Genomic DNA, 7,375 nt, shown 5'->3' with positions numbered 1-7,375 from the left:
GATTTTACAAAACACAAAGAAAAATTTTGAACATTACAAGCTGTATTTTCTTTTCATTATTTTAATTCTAGTATAGTTGGACTCCCCCAACAATGTTGTTCCTTCTCCCAGCTGGCTGTAAACCCCCTCCCCGCCACTCCTAGCCAGCTGCAACCACCCTCTCCACCCCCCATTTCCATTTGCCGCTCCACCCACCCCACTAGTCTGAGTTCACCAGCCACACCTGGGTGCAGTGCACATGGCAGGAGCATGCACTGCCAAAAAGGGAGCCTGGCTGGCCATAGCCATGGTCTAGCTGCTGGCCAGGCTCCGGGTAGCTGGCTTGGTGTCACTGCTGCCCTGGGAGGCCTCCTGGACCCCAAGTAAGACTGCTGGGGCCAGCCTAGGTGCTGGCCCCCAGTTTCCCCTACCCCAACCAAGGCACCTGCTAGAGCGTGTGTGCAGAGGCATGCCAGGGGACAAACAGCAACAACACAAATAGCAGGCTTGCCAAAGGACAAATAGTAGTGGAACAAATGTTCCCAGGTGGGGCACGTACTCTTGCACATGCACACCCCGGGAACACGTCCAAGGAGTCCATACTGGGACTAGTCCTTCAATTTACTTCCAGGGCTTGTTGTGTCTCAGTTAATCCACTCACTTCTCCCACATAGCTGGGAGAAGAACTTGTAAACAGAAACACATATCTCTCTCTTCCCTGAATACCTCCAATGGCTTCCTTTCTCCCCTGATAATTGTCCCGTACCTCACAACATCTTTGCACTGAGTTAGCAATAAATATAATCCAACTGATCTCTCTCCTTGTTCTCTCTCCTCTTATCTCCTTCACTCTTCAAGCACTCCCCAGGCTCTGCACAGTCACCAGGCCTGCAGGTCTTCAGGGAGTTCCTTCCAGGAGCACAGCCTGGGCCAACTGCCTTGTTCTGCTCTGGAGCCCATATACCTCCCTTGGCTCTGCTCCTTCTGGCCACAGCAGTCTTGGCTTAAAAGGGGCCTCTCCCCTTTACCAGGGATTAATATGGCAAGGATTCCCAATTATATAATCAGGATTCCTGTAGCTTGATGCTTATGCCCCTGAAGTTTACAACTTTGTGGCTTGTGGTTTATGGCCAGTGGCCTTGCAACTTACAGATTTTAAACCTACATCTTATGCCTCTGCATCTTGAACTCAACTTCTTCTCAACAGGGGTTAGGGGCCTCTGTTTCTGAGACATGATAGCAGTTTTCCAATTTTTGAAAGGCCACCAGAAATAAGGCCGTGAACAATGGTTCTCTCTCGCTCCAGAGGTTAAGATGGGAAGAAATGGGTTTAATTTGCAGCAAAGTAGATTTAGTTTAGATCTTAAGATAAACTTTCTTACTGTTAGACTGCCAGGAAATTTGTGGAATCCCCTTTACCGGAAATTTTCAAAAGGAGACTGGATAAGTATTGGCTAGGGATGATTTGGGAATAGCATTCCTGTATTCACACAGTGGATGGGCCACACAACCCTGTGATTATAATCTTTAAATTCCTCACTGAGGTCACTATCCTGGGAAAGGGAAGCCTCAGGTTCCAGTCTCCTCCCAGGGCTGTTTCTGTATTTTATCACAAGTCTGTTTAATGTGAAACAGATAAACAGTCCCGGAAGCAGGGACTGGAACCCCAGTATTTCTACTTCACCAGAGAGTGCCATAACTGCTGAGGTGGGATCTTATTTACTTTACACATCTAAGAGGCAGTTTTCTAGTTGCCTACCAAGCCCATTCAAGTATGTAGAGCCAGTATGATACACCTGCTTCAAAAAAACTGGCAGGTGCTTTCCATGTTTTAACCCCAGTAGCTTAGTGGTTAGGCTAGATCACTTAGCCTGCTGGAGACCTGGGTCCTTATCCCCCTTTCCCAGAGAGAGTTTGAATTTTTGTCTTTTGACTTGTCCCAGTAGAGAGGTCTAACCACTGTCCTAGTGGTCAGAATGACTCTCTACCCGCTCATATCTCCAGCACTCCTTTTGAGGTTGAATGACTGTCCCTTGCATTTGATAGACAATAGATAGAGAGAGATACAACAGGGAAGGTCCCATCAGGAGTAAGGCTAGAGCCCAGGTCCTGCTCCTTTGCAGGATAGTACTTATCTCATCAATCATATATCCTCTAGCTTGTTCTCTTCCTCTTGACAGTCTTCCTCTCTTGGCTGTCCAGGGGGCTAACTTCAAAAGGAGTGCTGAAGAGTGGCCTGCATAGTGTCTTATCAGTGGTGTATGGATTTGAGAACTGTATCAGAAAGTTGCAGGTTCATACCCACTTTATGTGAGAGGGCCCTAAAACATGTGACTATGGCTTCATGGTTGAAAGGCCTAACCACTTGTCTATTGGGGAGGCCCTTGTTCTCTTTCAACCATAGCTGCCTCATTTTTTGCCAGTGGACACCAGTAAGCATCTGCAATGGAAGCATGTATAGAGCCACAGATAAGTTTGGGCAGTGTGCACCCTACTTATATGACCAGTCTATACATGCACACTTACACATCCACACTGTTAGGGAAATAAAATGGCTCTCTGTGTGTAAGTGGCATTCTTGCCACTTTTGTGGCTAAAAAGTTATCATTTAGATGCATAAAAGGAAATAGAATTCCACCCTATGCTAGAGAGACAAACTCCTGTTGGTGTTCTCTCTGTCTCTGGAACAGAAAGTTCCAGTTTCAAACATCACCCAGCAGGCTGGGTAGTGTCCTACCACTTCCAACCTCCATATAGAATTGCCCATAACCTAGTGCTTAGGATGCTCCCCTGGAAGGTGAAAGTTGTTGGCTTCAGTCCTCTCAGACTAAGAATGTCGCTGAACTCAAGTCTCCCATTTCTTGGGTACCTTCATCACCAGGATGGATAGTCCAACTAAAAGATATCACCAAAAAAATCTCCTTTCTTCTGGTATGAGGGCTGCTGATTTACATTATTTGTTGCTGTATGAAGCTCCCTTGGGACTCTCATTATCGAGAGCATTGCATTCGCTTTTTTACTTTTAAAAGAAAAAGTTTATGTTCTACTTAGTACCTAGCATTGGCCAGTTATGTCACTGCATGTAATGGAGTATAATTTGTTTTCAAAGCAGTTTGTTATTATTAAAGCTTTTTCTGACATGGATAAATAGGACTACGCTATGCTATTATTGTGGATAGGGACATGATGAGTGATCCATGTAAACACAGAAAAAGTCAGAGTTTGAATTAGAACTCCGGGGATGCTGGCTACCGCTCTGTTGCACTGCTACCTTCTAAATAACACAATGCTCCTTGAAATAAGGGTGATGGTAAAGTTACCAACTCAAATAGTTGCAGTGGAAGTGGTTCTGGATGTATTCTGTGAGGTGTCGAGAAGCAAAAGTAATTACCTACTAACTATGGAGAAGGAAGAAAAGGAAAAGATAACAGACACTTTACTCTATTCAACATGAAAATAGAACCTCACTGTTTACTTGGCAATCCCAGTTACCCAAAATTTAGTAGCTGTGTGTGTCTAGTACTTCAGTTCAAGTCTCATTTACCCAATAAAGACTAGCAGTTCTTAGATTTTTTCCCACTTGGCTCCAGATCTCTTGAGGTCTTCTGCAAATTCTTAAAATATGCAGCATATGGTATTCTGCAGGTATTCTAGACAGTTGTACTGTGGAAATCTATCCTTAAAATTCAACTCTATTTGTGCCCTTTGCCTAAGTGGATGAAAAAAAGAAGGGATTTTTTTTTTTAGAGCCACCCCATAGTCTATCAAAAGCACAACTGAACATGGGCAGGTAAAAGAAGGCAATCAGGAGGGGAAGGAGGGGAAAAATGCATAGGTAAAAAGATTAAAATATGAATCATCTTTGGCGATCATAGTGCATCCAAATTATACAATATATCTTACCAGTCCAAGGTTGTACATTGAAGTCATTCATATTGATTTGTAAAGCCTAATAAAACTATGCCATTTACTGTTTCTTCTGGTTGCCTCTTCTCTGAACTTCTTAAGCTAGAAATAAGTATACTGTCCTGATTCAGTTGGGTTTATCTGTAAAAAGTTGTTTTTTAAAAACTAGTAAAATTTTTTTGCCTCAGGAAAATTCACACACAGCTCCTAAATTCATCACTGAAAGTAGTGTATGAAAATAAGAAAAAAGAAATACTGGCTGCATCTACACGAGATGCTGACACTTCTTTACTACACAGTCATTTAGTAGTTGTTTATAGATAAATGCACTTTACTGTGCATAGCACTGATGAATGGCTTTTTTGTGATGCTGACTGCGCAGTAGCTTAAGACTAATGCAAAGTAATGTCATGTCATGATTTCTGTCGTGCAACACTACTAAGCAGTAGTCTCAGGCTACTGCGTAGTCAGTGTCTCATGTAGATGTGGTCACTGACTTTAATAAGGCTCCTCCTGTGACTAAAGATATATGAAGGCTTAAGTGTTTATCATACAGCAAGTCAATATGTGCAAATGCTGTGGGGTGGGTTTACTCTAAAGTAAACCAACCCTGGGCAAGCATCTACACGTGTAGGTATACCAGGAACAGATGAGCTGTTCCGGGCAGCAGTCTGCTCCTGCCCCCTCCAGCCCTGCACCAGCCCCCCACAGCAGCCAGGGGGAGCTCTAAGCTCTCTTCCATTCCAGCCCAGGGGCTTGCAGGGAGCAGGGGACAGTAGACAGCTGATTCCTGGCAGGGGCTAGGAGATTGCTCCCTGACCCTGGGAGCTGCCTGCTACTGAGTCAGGCTGTCCCCCTGCCCCAGCAGCAGAGAGCTCCCTGCCCCAGTTCTCCAGCTGAGATTTGGAGGTTTGGAAAGAGCTGCAAGGAAGAGGCAGGTTTCAGCCCCCTGCCCCAGTCCACCGGTGGGGCAGCTAGCAGTGAGCTGGCTGGATGGGGATTCTGCTGCTAACTGCCCCACTGGCAGATAAGGACAGGGGGCTGGGACCTTTGTGTATTTATGTTGGGTTTTTTTGTATGTTGGTAGGGTCGGAAGGGACCTGAGCAGATCATCAAGTTCAACCCCCTGCCATGGCACGAAAGAGTACTGAGGTCAAACGACCTGCCCATGACCAGCACAGTTCCCAGCCAGCCCCAAGCTGCGTGGGGAAGTCTGCACATGCAGCCTGGAGCTGGTGGGGGACTGTCCAAAATGGGACAGCCCCCAGCCACCTCCAGGCTGCATGTGCAGACTTCCCTGCACAGATTAGGGCTGGCCAGGAGCTGTTCTGGGAGTTCCCAACTTCTGCTCCATAATTTTGAACAAGGAGCAGGGGCTGGGATCTCTCAGCTGCCAAGGCATGGGGACATTGTCCCCACCAGGTCTCTGGAGGCAGAGCCACCCCAGCAGGAGGCAGCTGCCATGGGGGCAGGGAGCAATCTCCTAATCCCTTCTGCTCAGGTGACCAGCAGCAAATTTGCTCCCAGTCAGCTGTCTACACATGCTATACCATGCAGTAATTACTTGGCAATTCATTTGCTACTTGCATTAGCAGGTAGCAAGTTAACTGCCAAGGAAAGAAAATTACTGCACAGTAAGGGTTAGCATGTATAGATAGTGACACTTACTATTCAGTAATTAGCTCTTCTGTACAATAAAGCATCTCATGTAGATGTACCCATAAGGAATAATGCATCAGTTTAATTATGCTTAAGTGGGGTCATAGGTAACAATGTAGCAAAAACAGTTTGTTTTTACTTCATGAATATTTTCTTCGCCCTTATATGTTGCAGTCAGCAACATCTAGTTTTCCAAGGGATATGCCTGACTTTATCTGAGCCATAAAACCTGGGAAGGCATGAACAGTGTAAATGTCTGTACTGAGGAGAAAGACAGTGACTGACAAAACACAGCTGCATGACTGTTTTTTTCCCCCACATGGAAAACCTGAAAACACTATTGCAGTTAAACACACATACCTGGGGAACTCTAAATCCAAAAACAATCGCCTGACAAAATCCCATTGCTGACAAAATCCCATTGTTACTGGGTGTTAGATGCTGGAGGAGGACGAGATGGTACAAGTTTTAGCCGAAAGGTCCAGTGGTTAGGATGTTTCCCCAGGAAGCAACAGACCTAGATGTTTGTACCTGCATCACTTGGAGGGGGTTTGAATCTGTTTCCATCACAGTGCTGTAACCAGCAGTCCACATTTTTTAATACCCTCCCCAGTGCTCCTTATGAACAATGAAGGGAGTGAGATATGTGCAACCAAGAAGAAACATGAAAGCTGGAGGGTGTGTGGCTCAGTGCGATGAATGCTGCTGTGACCAATCGATGCATCTGCAGCAAAACCAAGGAGGTGATTCTTCCACTCTACTCAGCACTGGTGAGACTGCAGCTGAAGTACTGCATCCAGTTCTAGGTGCCATACTGTAGCAAGGACATTGACAAGCTTGAGAGAGTCCAAAGAAAAGCCACCCATATGATTAGCGTCTTACATGGCAAGCCATACAAGGAAAGGCTGAGGGATCTGGGACTCAGCCTGAAGAAAAGAAGACTGAGAGGGGACTTGGTACCAGCTTACTGCTACACTAGGGGAGTACTGTTCACCAGGGCACCCGAGGGGAAAACTAGGAGTAATAGCCACAAACTCCTGGAAGATCGATTCAGGCTCAACATTAAGAAAAACTTCTTCACAGTCAGGGTGTCCAGAATGTGGAATAAGCTCCCTCCAGAGGTGGTGCAATCACCTACCCTGGAAATCTTCAAGAAGAGACATGACAGTCCCTTGACCCCCAGTTGTCTTTCCTGCCTGGTGTAGGGGACTGGACCCGATGATCTTCCAAGGTCCCTTCTGGCCTTACAATCTATGAATCTATGTCCTACTGGTTAAAGTTCTCACCCTACTATTTTTGTATTAGGAGTGCCTCAAACCCAAAATTCGGTCTAATAAAAGATATCACATTTACCCAAAGAACCTTGTCTGCCTCAAACCCAAAAGAGTTGCAGCCCACATCTCCTGATCTTCCAGAAGGTCAGTCTACTAGGCTATTGGCAAGTCTGTGTGCACATTTGTGTGTATGTATGTTTGGGCGAGAGGAGAGAAGAACTCATCCCTCCTCTTGTAACTGGCTGCTGTGCAGACAAGAATGCCAGAGACAAAATGCAAGACTCTGTAGTTTAGCTGTTAGCGAATTTTTGTGGGAGTGGGGATTTGTGGGGTTTGGTCCCTACTTAAGGGACCATTTGTAACAGCCAGAAACAGAGGGATTAATAAGCAATAAATATGTGCTTCTTGGAGGCATTTGGTATTTTGCCTAAACAGATAATATTAGTTAATATAAAGCTTGTAAGTTTGTAAACCACAAATGTAACTTGTCTGTCATAAGTTTAACCAAAATGATAAATTAACTGTTTGTGGAACTGACTGGGCCCCATAGGTAAAGC

This window comes from Alligator mississippiensis, chromosome 1 (assembly GCF_030867095.1).
Source record: "Alligator mississippiensis isolate rAllMis1 chromosome 1, rAllMis1, whole genome shotgun sequence".
Taxonomy (NCBI): domain Eukaryota; kingdom Metazoa; phylum Chordata; order Crocodylia; family Alligatoridae; genus Alligator; species Alligator mississippiensis.
Note: the sequence above shows the minus strand (reverse complement) of the source record.